Genomic DNA, 17,923 nt, shown 5'->3' with positions numbered 1-17,923 from the left:
TTTGAGGGCTGTCCTTCCTTAAGGAGATTCAAGAATAATTTAAAGAGTTGTGTATAAAGTGAAAATTAAAATTAAGGTGACATTCAACATTTAATTTTTTAAGGTGACATGTATTTATCTAGCCTGACAAGTTTACTTCCTTGGTTTGAATTGTAAATTATTTAAAATAGCGTGTAAGAGGGCCTTTAATAGCGTGTAAGAGGGCCTTAGACTAGAAATGTTTAGTTTAAATGTAGTTCTGTTTATAAGTATGCATAAGAATGCAATTATTTGACTTATTTGAACTGTTGTATCAGTGAAGCGAGGTGAGTCAGTGAAGTTATGGTTTTACAGTGCAGTGAACAGTTCCGATCAGTGATAATTTATAGCGTCAATGAAATGTGTTCTATAGTGTCAGTGAAATGTGTTACAGAGTGTCAGTGAAATGCGTGCTAAAGTGTCAGTGAAATGCGTCATAGTGCCGCTACTGGGAATGAGATGAGAGTAAAGTGAAAGGCTATTGAAACTTATGTAGGACCTATAGATAATTATGTAGGTTGTGTTGTAAAATTAGGTGTTTTATTTTATATTTTATTATTATTGTGTTAAATTGTATTGTGTATTCTTATTGTATTGTGTATAATATTGTATATGTGTTGTAAATTGTAATATGTATTGTAAATTTTATTGTGTATAGCTTATCATTTTAACTGTGTATTGTTAATATTGTATATACCACTGCCACCGGGTGCTTGCCCACTTGCAGTGTAAATAAATACATACATACATAAATAAAAATCGCAGGCGGTTAAATCGGGGGAACGAGGGTGCAGATGTTGTGATAAAACTCTATCTTCAAACACTTAATGGATTTCATGTCAGGGGAAGTTGGCTGTATGTGTCATTGCAGAGTCCTGCTGGAAAATCGCGACACTTCTTTCCCTATCAGTTAATTCGCCAAAAAATGGCCGCAAAATGATTTGCACATACCTCTCACTATTAATTGTTTCAGCAATAAAAGACCTATTAATCTCTCGCGGCTAAAAGCTCACCACACTCTAATTTTTTTCATCATGCAGGAGTTCCTGGTGGAGGTGATTAGGCGTTTCAACACTCCAATAACGATGTTTTTGCGTATTAATATACCCACTTAGGTGGGACCACGATTCGTCCGAAAACAAGATTAGAGTAGGGTCCATTTGTCCGTCATGTACCTTATTCCAAACCAATTCACAAAGTCGCATCCTTAAAACAGAGTGATCCGTTTAAGTTCTTGCACTACAGTAAATCTATAGGGCTTTAACTTCAGTAACTTTGTAGCTGTTCGAACAGAGCCATTGGAAATTTCCATTTGCTGAGAAAGACGTCGAAGTGATTTTCTAGGAGATCTATCCAGAGCGTGTCCAATGTTATCTAGACTTTCTTCTGTGACTACTGTACGTGGTTTATTATGTTTCTTATCAAGAAAACTTCCCGTTTCACGTAATTTATTTACTAATCTATGAATCGTAGTTCGATGTCGAACTTGAACATCAGGAAATCTCTCTTGAAATAATCTTCTTATGGCATTCGCAGATTCTGTATGAATCATAAATTAATATTATTTGGGGAACAGAATACCGGTTCCCGAATTGTGCCATTTCACTTAATACGCATTGTATTGCGTCACCTAACAAATACGTGCCACATTACAAGAGTTCTACTCACAATGAAGTTTCGCGCGCATAGCCGGCCTGCCGGCTAAGAGCCGTGAAACTTGTTCTCCTCTATACTGTTCTGTACTTGTTCTGCTCTTCATTATTAAGATTATTATTAGCAGAGGTCTCCATAGAGCGTATCGCCATTCGTGCTCTCGATGCTACCCGCCGAACACAGTGTACTGTAAGGCTAGAAACGGGGAAGAGACTCGTACCTTAACAGATGGGAGCGATCAGTGAGGGATTGTGGCAACGGTCTGCTTAAGTTTACAAATAATAACATCAAAAGAATAAGAAATATCATACGTTTGTATATTATTTTGACATATGAAGCTGGCGCCCCGTCTGTTGCTATTGACACAAGCCATCGCAAATGCAACCTTTTCTGTTCTATGGTGCTTTTCAGTGCCTGGAAAGGATCTTCTCCAGTTATATTTTGTAATTACATCTAGAAGACATTCAGACACAGTAAAATGTTCATTAACTCCTCGGATGAAAATGGCTAGGTGAGCTTTGTCATTTCTATCTGTGCTTTCGTCCAATGCGCATTGAGTAAGCTACAAACTGGTTAATTGTGGTTTGGACTTCAGATTCAATTACATTTGCAATCTTGAAATTCCTTCTCTGAACTGTAATTGGAAATATTTCAATTTTCTTAAACTTTGACTTTGTTCTGGACACAGTATTTTAGTAACGTACTGTATACACGATTTTACAAATGATGCTTCTGTAAAGGACTTCATTCATTTTCCAGTATTCCAAGCTAAAACATAGCTAGCAAAAAGCTTTTTTTGTTTAAGACTGAGGACACGTGTGTGATTTGTGTTTGTATTTCCTTGTTCTATATTTATCAAAATATTTGTAGGCCTACGCATTTCACCTAAAATTAAATGGAAAACTATATGTTTGTCATTCGGAACTGAGTGTTAACGTTTTGTAATATACTGATTAAGCTTATTATGTGTAACCAACAATTATACAGACGCCCAAAAATAAATTATTTTCACATGTCCAGCATACCTGTAATTGTATGATATTCTTGTAGTTTTGTCACATGTTGAATTTTAACACACCCTTAAGAATTTTCGAACAAATTAAACATTTCACATTCTCCCCATTAACTAAAAAAAAGTCTCTTCCTATTCATCCTTGAATGCACTAAGTCCATGATTAGAAGACATTGTGAAACGGTGGAACACTCCGAACAACACAATGATAATGGCAGTCCGCCAGTACAGGTGGAGATGGGCGAGGCGGAGCGCGCTCATTGCGTACTGGCTTCGGTTCCGTTCAGGGGCTTACTCGCGAGTAGGCTTTTGGAGACGTCTGATTATTAGTATTGGTTATTGTTGTTATTATATTTCCAATATTGTATTTAATTTGTATTGTTGTATTCATCTGTTTTTATATTTTATGTCAAATATTATTTTATTTTATGTCTATTGCAACAAACTCTTGCTCATGACATTAATAAACGATTGATTGATTGGTTGATTGATTTATTGATTGATTGATTCACTGTTCACCCAGTTATAATCCTGCAGATAAAAGGAGGTTGGATGGATTAAGGATAAGGTGGGTGGAACAGTTCGGCCCTTCATGAGAACGCAATACGTGACCCCGCTTGCATATGTACAGCTGCTCTGTTCACTGCCGCGAGTGGGGGAAGGTAATATATATGCACTATAATTATAATATAATCCTGTTAAGTTAACCCACAAATTAGGACTTATTTAGTTGTGAAGGCAGTCGCATGTCTGTGTTTGTACTGGCTAATTTGTGAGTATATTTGAAACCAATTATGTGAAGTACTATTTTGTAATACGTTACACATTCTATTAAATTTAAATCTCTAAATTAAGAAATGATAATTTACTATCACATTAATTTACGGTCTTCATAATAATAAACTGTTCTTATAATTGAGAAAATTCTCTACAGTAAGACATGTACCAAATTCAATTAATTCTTTTCTTTATAAATGAAATGTTTCCAGCTACATATTTTTATTAAGTTGTGTGTATGGTACAAAGTTCACGAGCTGTTCATGTTTTTAGCGTTACTATTATAGTTGAAGACATTTATTGTTTCTAGTAGTATTATTATTATTATTATTATTATTATTATTATTATTATTATTATTATTATTATTATTATTACAATGAACAACAAGAATTTTGCTCCGACTTAAAACAATGTATCCCTTATGGTTTGATGTGCGCTGAATCCGAAAATGCATCTCTTTTCTTTGTATCACGTAGGGTTTTTAAGATATACTATGAATTCACTTTTCGATAACCACTTTCCCAGGAAATATCTGTCGCCTTTTGAAGGTATAACCCTAAAACAAAATCTAATGCATTTTATAAGTTTAGTACATATTCCCGAGAGATGAAGATAAATGAAGCTCCTTTGTAAACATTTTTTATTCCAAGTAATGGCTTGAATTCTCCAAACTTGTTGATTACAAGATTAAATTACCTTAGGGATAACAGCGTAATCTTTTTTTAGATAGAGTTATTATGGTTGTTGGCATATTCTTTTGTGCTTCTAATAAATAAACAGGTATTGGTCCCTTCTGCTAAGTAAATTTCATAACAGTTCAAAGTGAGGTTTATCCAATGAACAAACAAGGGTGTGGTTTTCAGTATTTAAAGGAAAAGTTTACCACTTTGAGTGAAGTCGAATTAAAGGAGGGCATTTTCGTCCGTCCACAAATTCACAAAGTTTGAGGAAAAACTTTTCGTTACAGAAAGAATGGCATGGCGTGCTTTCAAAGACATTAGGTCAAATTTCCTTGGAAATTCTAGGGCAGACGACTACATCGAACTTGTCGTGAAAACCATGTTAAGTGCATTTGACAAAATAGAGTGCAATATGTCTCTCAAAATACACTTTTTACATTCTCATTTGGAATTCTTCCCTCCTAACTTTGGAGCAGTAAGCGAAGAGCATGGGGAAAGATTTCATCAAAAAATATTTTAAAAGGAAAGGCGATATAAAGGAACATCATCATCCAGCATGCTTGTAGAATATTGTTGGTTCCTTCTAAGTTACAGTCCCGGGTCTAATTTTAACAGAAGTCATCCAGAAAATTATTTGAAATGTAAGATCAAATGCCGGGATTTTTCTCATTAAACGCATGAAATATTTTTATTGTTGTTCTGTTTTAAACTATGTAACATCACTTTTGTATCCAGTACATATTTTTGAAGTATTATGAGGAATTTTGAATCCATAATTTGTTGTAATTTTATCAGTAGCAGTGAAAAATGAAAAACAAATAAGTTTTGTCATAAAAAATTCAATTCATTTTCCACGGAAACTGGTACGTGATAGGGCAATTTGGATTCTAAATTCCGATTTATCGCAAACATATTAGTAATATTCACCTATTTTTATTTCGGAGCAAGACAAAAAGTAGAAATTCGTTGTTCAGTATTATTAGTCTATTATTTATTACTATTATTGTAATTGACGAGCTCATTTACAAATGTCTCATGTCCATTTGATAACGAAAATGAACTTCCTGTATCTATGTATTCTTCAAATATAACTACATAGGGTAAAGGTCGATAATATTGTGATACTAATAATATTAGGATAGTACTATTTGAGAAGTTTTTACAATTTTAGTGAGCGAGAGAAGGACCGGTTTTGAGCAGAAATTTGCCTACGAACATTCCCTTAATACGCTGATGCGAAAAACCGATCTAACCTTTACCCTATAATTTTATTGTCATGATTTGACTTCAGAACGCCCTCTAAACCACAAAAATCTTGCGTTAAGAGTAACTACTGGATTCAAACTGTCTCCTGATAACAGCAGAATTTGCTACAAAATAGTAGTTCCAGTATTGGAATCAAAGACTCTCATGCTTCCATTTGATTCTAAATTCACCCAACCTCTCGGTTTTATAATGTCTCTTGCCTAGCGGGTAAGAAATTTTAGACCTAAAAACGTTTTTTTGTGATTTGCTATAAAGTTATGGGAATGGATAAGGGCGTTTTGAAAATAAGCTGATCCTGATCAATTATTAGTCTATTATTATTATTATTATTATTATTATTATTATTATTATTATTATTATCATTATTATTATTGGTATTAGTAGTAGTAGTAGTAGTAGTAGTAGTAGTGGATAAGGGCGTTTTGAAAATAAGCTGATCCTGATCAATTATTATTAGTTTATCATTATTATTATTATTAGTAATACTGGTAGTAGTGGTGGTGGTGGTGGTGGTGGTGGTGGTGGTGGTGGTGGTATGGGAACTATCACCACCACCAAACGAGAAGTAAATATTGTCCTATTATAAGAAACATTTTCCCACTAAATTTGAATAAACGCCAATTGTAATTTCAAATCACAGGACGCTTTCTGCTATTCATTACTCTCCGTTAAAGCAATATTTATATTTTCCGTCATCCCAACATCTGACAGTTTCTTTGTCTTTCAACTTAGACGAGAAAACAAGATTTTAAAGCCAACGAAAATGTTTGCAAGAAGAAAAGAAAATAACCGATACAGATATTTTGTTCCACGTAGCCTAGAGTCTTCTGCTACAGTTTCCCACTTGTCAACTTGTTTATTTATGTAATCCAAAGTGCGTTCCTTTACCCTGTTGCATGTCCAAAACAACCGTCCTTCACACTAAAAAGATTTACATAGCAATTGAATTGAATGACTTTAATTCGTGGTAGTTAACATATTCACGAGTATTGTGAAGTCACATTTGACTTGGAAATGAGCTTCTTCAATTATAAACACGCCTGACCTCCCACACGAACTGCAGTCTATTCTGGAGCAGTGTCTCGCAGTATATAGTGGAGTATTTTAAAATTCACAATGATTACATCAAACCGCAGCGAGCTGTACATGCATTCAGAGCGTGTGGTAAAAATAATTCTGGAGAATGAACGAAAGAATGAATGAGAATAATCCCCAGCAAACTAAAATTTAAAATGGTAAAATTGTTTGCAACGAACTACGTTACTAAAATATGAATTTTAAATAGGGTTTCAATCTTATTTAGCCGTATCTCTGCCAAATAGCTGACTTTTGCCTAATAAATCAATGTGAGATAAGTATTATGATCAACTTCAAGTACAGTACTTAGCCTTTCGTGTTCACACACTAGTGGGCACATTGAACTAAATTACACATCGGGAAGTACAGGGCGTTGTCAGCTTGGCACTTTTCACCTTCTAGACGAATATACAAAACAAAGAATACACATCCAGTCCTTAGAGAAGGGAGATCAATTTTCTTCTCCTCAAGGAGAATCCAACAATTCTGATTGGCTAAATTTTAAATAAAAATGTTGCCATAGAAGCCACAGCGAACAATGCTGATTAAATATACACTATTAAGATGAAAGACTACATGATGAATTAATTGAATTAATTGAATTAATTATAAGTATATTTTAATTGATTATTTAACGATGTTTGAACATTAAAAATGAACTTCAGCTTTAAACTTAAAACTCGCTAAAATCGAAAATACATCACTGGCAAACTCTGAGGAATTGGTTGCTAGAGCCAGATTTTGTCCTAGTGATCTGGTCCTCTACCGTTTCAATTTCAGTATTACTCTTTATTAGAAACTGACCATTTCGTTGACGTCTCCGTAGTATAACTTTGAATATACAATTTATATTGTCATCACCCAACATTCTGCATATTTAGCTGTAGCGGCAGTGAAATGAACTAGTCCTTTCCAAAGGACAGGATAGGTGTCAGTTCTATTGTACACTGCTCCGTCAATTTAGTGGAATGCGTTTGAGTCTAAAGAAAATAGAAAACAGTACAAAATGGTTTGTTGTGATTAAGAATCCAAGCCCCCACCTAACGGTAAGGCATCGTGTCACAAATACTTTCAAGTCTCAGTATTTCTGACGAAGTAAATATTATTCAACGTCTTGAAAAAGGCACAAATGTTAAGGATATTGCTCCAGGGAGTAAGGTAATATTTATTTATTTTTCTCCATTTCTTTATTTAATTCTTTATTCATTTATTTACTTATTTATGTATTTATTTATTTATTTGTTTATTTATTTATTTATGTATTTATTTATCTATTTATTTATTTATTCTCTTATTTTTATTTATTTATTCATTTATTGTTGTAGTTTCTTGAGATATAATATTCTAGAAAATAAATTTAACCTATGTTAACGTTGTATCAGATTGGTTTTTCATAATACATTACCAACTCTTTAATATCCATTCCCTATGGTCGATTTTTTGCTATTCATAATATTCCTTGACTTACTTGTTCTACGTCTACCAAACGATGATGCTCGCCAATTCCAGGGAACTTGCTTCGCATGTTATGTCTAAGTAGGTGAACATCGACTTTCTACTAAATCGACGGAGTATTGTATATATCGTGTTCACTTCAACGGTAGTCTTTTGCTGATGAAAATATACTCACAAGGGAACCGTTCCAGTTCGTGTAGCTTGAATTTAACGAAAGGGTCATTCCATATGAAATCAACAAGGCGCTCAACCCGACCGACTCAGATTTCTTTCAAATTTTGAGGGTTTGTTTTACCTACCGCGCTAACTAAAACTGCCGAGTTTCATATGTCCTGTGCTTTTCGTTTTCTGTCAGTGGCGTTTCAAACATGAAGAAAAATCATATTTTTGTAAGCACGTCGCTTCAATTAAAATTATATATCTCAAGAACATCTCCAGATAAATTTACAAAAATTGGGTGATACATTCTTAATATGTGATAGTTTTTTATTCATTATATTGTTTTCTGCATGTATTCAATTACACGAAAAAAACATGGTGAAACAATTTTCATTTATTCATATTTAAAAATGCGGGAGTTCTATTTTAACGGAACAAAAAAATATATAGTACGCCTCAATTAGTGATATAATGAACTGATAAGTTTCAACTTGGAATCATCATAGGTTACAAAGATAAAAATTATTATGTCACTGCAAGCGTGAGCTAACCGTATAAGTCGCGATAATTATGTCCCACACATTCGTTGTATTTAATTATATTTGATCATATTCTTGAATGTCGCTATGTAATATAATATTTAGTACATAATTCGAATTTTTAAAATTATTACCTGAAATAAATTATTGTCACATGGATTTTGTTAAACCTGAAGTTCTGTAAGAAATGTTACCTTTCATTGCTGAGATGAAATAGCCTGATCATCTTTCCAGACAGGATGATGCGTTGTTTCAACTGCATTTTGAAACTTCTTAGCAAGTATACTACCCATCCTAAACAGCAGGACTGCATGAAACTTGTGTTCCAGGCACTGCGGTAGATTTTGCAAATCGAAGAGCAAGCTTTTGTTTCCTCTTCAGTATAGCCTTTTTCAGTAACATAAACGGTATTAATGTTTGGGAGATGATCCCTTGTTCAGTCGTACAATTCCCTAGGTGTAGTTATTTGTTTACCGGATGGTCTCTGCAAACTAGCACAAGCCGCAAACCTTTTAAGTGTCCCACCTACAACGTCGCATGCTCTTTTGCCATGCGATATGCAAAAATAATGCAATTCTTTTGGAAATCCAAAATCTTCTTCATGTAATGTGAGCTTCAGGAAATTTTTTCCTATTTTTATACTGAGCAGAGAATCCATCGGAGAAATACATAATTTTTGTTGTGAATTACAGATGTTTGTTTTAATGACTCCATTAGATATTTTTGAAACAGATGTACAGCTGTAGTGTCATATTTCGGGCAGTGTGAAATTATTACCAGATTTTTAATAGATACTGTATCGGATGACGATTCGTTATAATATATTACGGAAGTATGAATGGTTGTCTGCACATTAGTCCTATGACATGACTGAATTTCATCTTGGATTACGAAATAATAGTTTTCAGCGAAGTCGCATAACACAACAAGCAGGCATGGCTGTAGAAATGATTTCATATCACGTAGAAACTTACTTTGTACAGATGATATAAATGAGTGAGTCTGTAAATCACCAAGTTTCTCCAAGAGACAGTCGAAAAATTTGTCTGTGGGTTTCGTTATAGTCTGAAGCTTTGATCGGTCAGTTGTCATCCTCTGCTTGTAGGTCACTGATTCACTGAAATTTTACACGAAACATTTCTCTAAACCCTCTCTTATTTTGAATGTTTCAGGACATCCTGTACATTTCCTGAACAAGCAATTTATATGAGGAGGATTGCACACCATAGTAGGCAAGAAATGTTAAGTTGGAAGGTATAAAGAAAAATTTTCTTGAAATCCACGTAGACCTGAAACTTTAATAAATTGTTTCCGACATATGTTTTACATTATAATAAGGACACAAACACAGACAGTATAGTCCACTAACTCCAGCTAGAATACAATTTATTTGGTCAGGGTTAGAATATTTAAACACTGCATATAATTAATTTCTGCTCATGTGATTTACTCCCTGATTCTTTAATCACAACAAATATTTCTTACCAGGCATTATTCTGCTTATCTCGTCAGAACAACAGAATTCTTTAACTTTACCGGCAACAGCCGCGAGCAAGGGTTTTCCAGGTTTCGGATTTGGTGAACACAAAATTCCTTTTCCCTTTGCCAGGACTTTGGCTTTCCGAATTATGTATTCGAAAGCTGAAAGAAACTCTTTTTTATATTATTTACGCACCAGCTTTTAGGTAGTAGTGTTAAAATGGTGATTTTCTCACTTTTACCTGAATTTTGAAAAATTTCCTGCAACTGAGACAAAATTTCAGAATCAGAAAGGTCCTGGTTCCTCGGCGTTTTTATATCGAAGACTTTGTCTTTTACAATATTTTCAAATTTCTGTCTCTTATATTTCTCTTGTTGTAGTCTTTCTTGTTTAATAAGAAACACACCTTGGTCAAAAAGACTTGTATTTAATGAACTTACATTTGCTGTAGAGTCGACGTATTCTTCATTACTAGAGTCATTCTAAGGATTCTGCGTAGTAGCATCACATTATATTTTTATTCCTTTGCGACGCTCACACATTTTGTTCCTGTTTTAAATCAGGAAATACATTAAGCATCCACGATATAACACTTCTTAAAATTTTCCTCAAATTACAATGCCCTGATTTCTCGAAGAGATTGCAGCAAACATAGGCCTATAACTTAAAACGCGACTCCATTACATCGCACAAAACTACCACATACTACGAAAACTAACGACACTCCACTTGAAACAGATTGCACGTTTTTGTATAAATTGAAGACTGTATAAACTGCCACTCATGACGGCCTGACAGATCGACGACGCAGCTTATCAGACAAGTAAGAACTCGCGCGCATGCACTGTTGGTGTAAGACGGGTTTAAGTGCTACAAACCAATACATTGATGTATTTTTTTACTGATATTCCTGAAACGTTTCCAAAATGAAACTTACACCAGGGGTAGAATGCTCTTACTTATATAACGTATATTTTTCGCGAAATAAATTGAGCCCCGCATTTTTAGATATTCAATGTTAAAATGTGATTCACGTGACCATTCAATAACGAATTCGATACTTCGATGCAAACCTATTTTTATTGAAAAGTATGATCCCTTAGCTTTAAACTAAGCCCAAGTTTAAGATTCTATCTCAATTAGAAGAGAAGTTATGAATTATTTTTGTTGACATAGTATGCGACATTTTTTACATTTTTTTCTCGTATTGACAGAATAGCTGTATGGATATCGTGCAATATTGAGGGCTAAAATTTTACATAATTACTTAACATAAGGTTCTTTACCATCCCACCAAATTGAATGAAAATCTGAGGTGGTCGGGTTGAAAAGTCCACTTTTTTGTGTTGATTTGACATGGAATGCCCCGAAAATACATATTTAAGCTCATTTTCTTTCGTTAAGAAATGTGGTGATAGGTGTTCGTTTAATTTTTTCCTCGTTTACGAAATATACTGACTTCAAAATCGTTGCTACTTATACCGCTTCTTGCGCGTATTCGGATCCTCATACTTCCGCGACACCGTACCACAGCTGTCGCCTTAATACTCTAGTCAATTTTCTCTTATCTTAACTCACAGTAATAAAGTAGTAGTGCAATTCATGGCATCTTTCTCTCATTCGTACACCGTCCAAATCCATAGGTATGCAGTTGGAAGTTAAGAACACGACTGTAAATACTATGCTTCCAGAGACCGAAAGGGAAATTTGGACCTAAAGTAAAACAACGTATAGACAATTATAAGCCCTTTAATGTTGTGGTCAATGGAAGTAGTTCCGGTAAACTGACAAAAAATGACGTGAGAAAATGGTTAAGAAATGCATTTCGCCTTGGTGTTAAGAAAGATACACTAATATATCTGGATTCCTGCAGTGGTCAGATAGATGATACGATATTTACCTTTAAAGGAGTAAACAATACTTTAGAAGATAGACAATTAAAACACAAATTATGTCTCCAAATCTTCAAGAGTTTTGCAAACCTTGGATGTGTATTTTTTTAGGGAATATAAAATTGTAATTTGAAGGCTAGAAGATTATTTCAGACATAAAATGATCTATGAAAACATTTCAGACACATTGCACGATAAGAGCTTCATAATGACATTCCACTTTATTGTGTATCAACACTTACACTCATCTGTCCTCAAAGACATGCTAATATACGCGTGGCAGAGGTGTGGATATGTGACGGAGAAACATGTGAGAAAGTTTGAAAACGTTCTTGCAACAATGTTGCACGTCGGAAACAGTATACTGTATGTGTAACAGAAGAGTGTGAAAAACAAGCCTATATAAAATGTTTGTACTGTTCAATGGCTCTTTGTTTCGACCAATTTATTTGAAATCCCACTATCATATTTAATAATAATAATAATAATAATAATAATAATAATAATAATAATAATAATAATTCTTTATTTATACTGGCAGAGTTAAGGCCATAAGGCCTTCTCTTAAGGTGAGTCACAAAGTTAATACGTACAGTATTTTAAATGCAAATTGAATTTGTACTTAATCAAGAGCACTCTAGTAGTATTAGTAGTAGTATTTATTTACTTAACCTAGTAGAGATAAGGCCGTCAGGCCTTCTCTGCCCCTGTACTAGGGGATTACAACTAATAATATGAAGAATAAAATTACAATTAGTATTAAATTTACAATTACAATTACAAATAAAATTACAATTAGTATTAAATTTACAATTACAATTACAATAAAAATCAAAGTACGAAAAGATTACCTCACTAATTAAAACTAGATAATTAATCATAGAAAAACAAAGAATATTTTATATTTACTGAATTACAAATTAAACATAGAATAACAAAATTGTATAGTGATGACATTATTGGATATTGAAATATTTTGTGATAGATTAAGGAAACTATTTACAAGAAATCAATTACTGACCAAGTGCCTAGTAAGTTTGCGTTTGAATTCAATTTTATTTCGAAGGTCCCTGACGCTAGCAGGTACCGAATTCCAGAGTCTTGGCAGGGCTATTGTGAAAGAGGATGAGTATGAGGAGGTGCGATGGGATGGTATTGTTAGAATTGTTTCATGACGAGAGCGTGTGTTCAGATTATGGTGGGAAGAAAGGTAAGTGAAGCGAGACGACAGGTACGAAGGAATAGAGGAGTTCAAGATTTCGAAGAGAAAGAGGAGTGAATGCAAATTTCTTTTCTTATCTAGTTTAAGCCAACCTATTGCTTCCAGGGATGGGGTAATATGATCATATTTACGAACATTGCTTACAAAACGTACACACAAATTATGAGCACGTTGAAGTTTCGATTTGTTGTCGCTGGAGAGGTCAGTCAGTAAAATGTCAGCATAGTCAAAATAGGGAAATACAAGTGTCTGCACAAGGGAATTTTTTAAGCATGGGGGGAGATGAACATTTATCCTTTTTAGCACATGGATAATAAAATATACTTTTCTGCAGGTTTCTGTGATTTGCAGGTCCCAGTTGAGATTATTATCCATGTGAATGCCAAGATTTTTTACTGAAGAAATGAAAGGGATATGCATTGTACTTGCATATGCACATATGCACTCTATTAATGTGAGTAAAGAGAAAAAGAAAATAGACTAGAGTATTAATGCGGGAGTTGTGATACGGTGTCGCGGAAATGAGGACCTGAGTGCGCACAAGAAGCGGCATAAGTAGCATCGATTTTCAAGCCATTACATTTCGTAAATAAGGAAAAAGAGAAACAAACGACTATCACCACCTTCCTTAACGAACGAAAATTAACTTAAATATGCATTTTCATTAAATTCAAGCTACACGACCTGGGACGGTTCACTTGTCAGTGGGCACGTCGGGCTAGAATATTTTTAGAGTTTAGAAAAAGAATTCTAACAAGAAAATATAGCGTTTCCGGGCAAAATAACATACTAATTCTCTACAAGTGTGAAATATCTTCCTAATTCTTGACATACCTTTTTGTTACAACCTGTATAATTTCCGGCAACATTCAGGGATGGGCAGATAAAACCGGCCCGTGTTATGACATTGATAGGTACTAATGATTTGAAACAAACTTCAAATGGAATGAAAATAAAATGCATTTACCTTCATAATAAATGTTGGAAGTGTCCTCCATCTGCATCTAGACACTTCTGTGCACGTTTTAACAGGTTCATGAAAACACGTGTCAATTCCTCATGGGTGATACTGCGGATGCAATTCCTGATATTATCCTTGAGATCATCAACGGTGTGGGGATTCTGTTCGTACACTTTTCCCTTCAAGTAGCCCCATAAACAAAAATCACATGTTGACAAATCTGGTGACCGCGGTGGCCATAAGTTTTTTGCTCACAGTCCTTTCTTCAGTGAACATCTGCTGAATAAGGGCAAGTGACCTCTCAGATGTGTGACATGTTGCCCCATCTTGTTGAAAGAAGCAGTAATTTTTCTCCTCTTGAATTTGAATTTCAAACACTTCAACACACGTCCGCAAGTTCTCCTACTAACATGAACCTGTTGAGCCAATCTCGTGGTAGACTTTCGAGGACTCCTAGTCATAAATTCATTGATTCGCGCCGTAAGTTGAGGAGTCCGGACAGAAGGAGTACTGTTCCTTGTTACATTTTTTATGGATCCAATCGTACACCATTTTCGCACCAAATCTTGAATGCTGCTTTTTGCTGGTACTGAGCGAAGCGGATATTTGTCTCTGAATAATTGTTGTGTTTCCTGAATAGAGCTGGTCTGTGCATACGCCTCCACAATGAATATTCGCTCTGGTATTGAATAAGTCATGCTTATTTAAAGAACAACTCTTTACATGTGTTTAGAACGTCTGACTTTTAAACAGCAACCAGAAGAGGTTATAAGCAACAATGGCGCAACAACAATGACACGAAACACGCGGAAGATACAATATAGCCAACATAATTACATTTTTAAGAAAAAAGAAAGAAAAGAAATCAATACCCTACATAATTTATTTTCCAAATCATATGACATGAGATGGGGCCGGTTTTATCTGCCCAATCCTGTATATAACAACATTGAAGCTTACTTAAATTTCACTTTCACATCATTGCTTCTGTCTGTAGCCTACATGCACAGTGAAACCTCGCTAATTCGGATTCACTAATTCAGATTTCGCGACAATCCGGACGGCTCTTATTTTCTTTACACAAGACATATTTGAAGATTAATAGGCTATTTCATACATTTAAAGTGGAAATGAATGCAAAGATTGAAAAATGTGATAAATTCAAATTATATCTATCCAAAATATGACTCAGATGAATTAATTGAATTTCTGGACTATAATTCGAACTATTAGATTTTTTATCGTGCATGTTGTAGATAAAGAACAGCAGCGCAAACAGAGACAGACAGCACTTACCTCTTTCTTTAAAACATAGTATGATAATTTAAAAGCTAATACTCCCTGTGCAGTAATTGATTTGGACTAAGGAACTTCAAACTTAATATTCTTTTTTAAATTAATCTTTTGTGTAGCATATGTTTGTAAATGCTAGTTACATTAGTTATAATTTCAGAAAAAAAAATGAGCCGCCTAAATTTCCTAAGTTTCAAGTATATGCAGTTCCAGAAAAAAATGAGCCGCCTAACTTTTCTAAGTTTCAGATTGAACTCATTGCGCATGCTCAGTGCTCCAAAGCAGTGGTACACACGCATTACTTTTTCATATATTTAAATTCATTTTACGTCGATTTTTGTCGTAACTCGAAATGCATTTGAAAAGATGCGGTGAAAATTGGTTTGTTCTTAATAGTAAATTAATATGAATCGTGCAATTAAATAGAATGTTGGTAAAATAAATTAACATATATAATTAATTAAAAATCTCTTTCCTCAATAGTATCCTAACCCTGAACTTGTGGTCTGTGAGCAAGTACGCTAGCACAGAGCCATCAGAATGCTTATGATCAGGGAACGGATTTATATGGACTAAAAATATATGAAATATGTAAATATATATGTAGTTATTTTTACCAAAATATGGAATTAAATATGGATTTTTACCAAAATATGGAATTAAATATGGACTTAAAATTATAAAAAAAATGGCTATGTACGTTAAATATTGGTACATTTTAATCAAACTAAACAAAAAATATAATGGACGTACCTTATCTTCCAATGTAGTTTCAACAAAACACAATTTTTATTGTCTGTTACCATAACAATAGGTTACAAACATTTCTTTCAAGTGCTGAAAAGTGAATCTTCTTCTATTGTCTCTGAGGATAGATTTATACTGACTAAAAGAGCGTTCGACGTCACAAGAAGTAACTGGTACATAATTCAATTTCACAATGTCTGCTGGGGATAAGTCCAAGTTAATCTTCACTGTTGATTCACCACTCATCACAGCAACAACCTTTTGTAGTTCTTCATATCCAGGGTTTTTTGAAAGTACAGTGTCCACCTTAGCTCTTACTGCATCTGCAACTTTACCTCTACCACGATTCAGTTGTTCCACAGTACTATTTATAATTTCAAAACTTTCAGATAGTGAAAGGTGCCTATTTTGGAGACTTTTGAGCGTTTTTATGATGCATGAAAATGTATGCTGAATGTGAGCTAAGTCATTCTTCACACTTGTGTCACAGGTAACTGTTTTCGCAGTATCAATTGAGACTGCATCTTCAGAGTCCAATGCAAGGAGAACATTGTTAATAGAGTCTATATGTTCGGCATAATATTCAACTGCTTCTAGCCATGTACCCCATCTAGTTAAAATTGGCTTTGGTGGCAATGGAATTTCAGGGTACATTTCTTTCAACACGTTAACTCTACTGGGAGCTTTGAGAAATACTTTTTTCACTGATGAAATCAACAAATCTACTTTAGGGAAATTGTCTCTGACCACTTCTGCCACACGATGAAATGCATGCGCCACACAAGTAAAATGAGTCAATTTAGGATATACAACAGATAATGCTTGTCCAGCTTTGACCATATAAGGGGCAGCATCGCTAATAAAGAATAACACATTATCGTACATAATACCCTTTGGCCACAGGATACCCATAGCTTCGTTGAACAGTTTAACTATAGTTTTGTTATTGCACTTTTCTAGAACATCACAATGTAAAAGAATTCGTTCAGAATATTGTTCACTTAACAAACCGATAACTACATTACCAACAAGTCTACCTTCTTTGTCGGGAGTCTCATCAATGGAAACCCAAATTGAACTATCTTTAATTTCATCTCTTATCTTCTGTATTGTCTCATCGTAGATGGATGGAGCATACGTCTTCCTAAGTGTTGACTCATCCGGGATTGTATGTTGAGTATATTTTTCAAGGAATTCCCTGAAGACCTTATTCTTTAGTTTGTAGAGAGGAATATCAGCAGAGATGAGAGAACGGCACAGGTCGATGTTAAACTCAGATCTTACATTCGATGTTGTTGGTTGTGTTAAAAACAATTGTCTCTGCTTGGAATTTAGTTGTTTGTTGGCCTGATGTTTACTAGTTGTAATGTGTTGTTGCACCAGGAACTTTTGTGTAGATGATACTGCACACTGACACAAATTACAAAATAATATTTTATTGTCAGTTGATAAACCATCTTCTTTAAATTCTGAAATGTAACTTGTTAGTTTTGATTTTAAATTGACTGAATGACGTACTTTTGGCATATTTACCGTCTTTATAGTATGATTTACAAAACTGAACCTATGTGTACTCTGACTGGCATTTAACTGTTGAGCTGCACAACTGAAGTCTGTTAAAAATTTTAAATTAAATTAATACAGTTTTGTAACTTACTTTCCCATTGTTGATAGGACTGCTAATTTTCAAA

The 17,923-nt window shown here is 34.2% G+C and overlaps 1 protein-coding gene across 2 annotated transcripts in view; it reads left to right on the top strand.

The window, feature by feature from the left end:
* The window catches only part of FMRFaR (FMRFamide Receptor), a 1,501,661-nt gene that overhangs the window by 208,897 nt on the left and 1,274,841 nt on the right, over window positions 1–17,923 (top strand). The gene's annotated exons all lie outside the window — the stretch shown is intronic.

Source organism: Periplaneta americana, chromosome 8 (genome assembly GCF_040183065.1).
Source record: "Periplaneta americana isolate PAMFEO1 chromosome 8, P.americana_PAMFEO1_priV1, whole genome shotgun sequence".
Classification (NCBI taxonomy): Eukaryota; Metazoa; Arthropoda; class Insecta; order Blattodea; family Blattidae; genus Periplaneta; species Periplaneta americana.
Note: the sequence above shows the minus strand (reverse complement) of the source record. Positions and strands in the feature narration are given on the sequence as shown.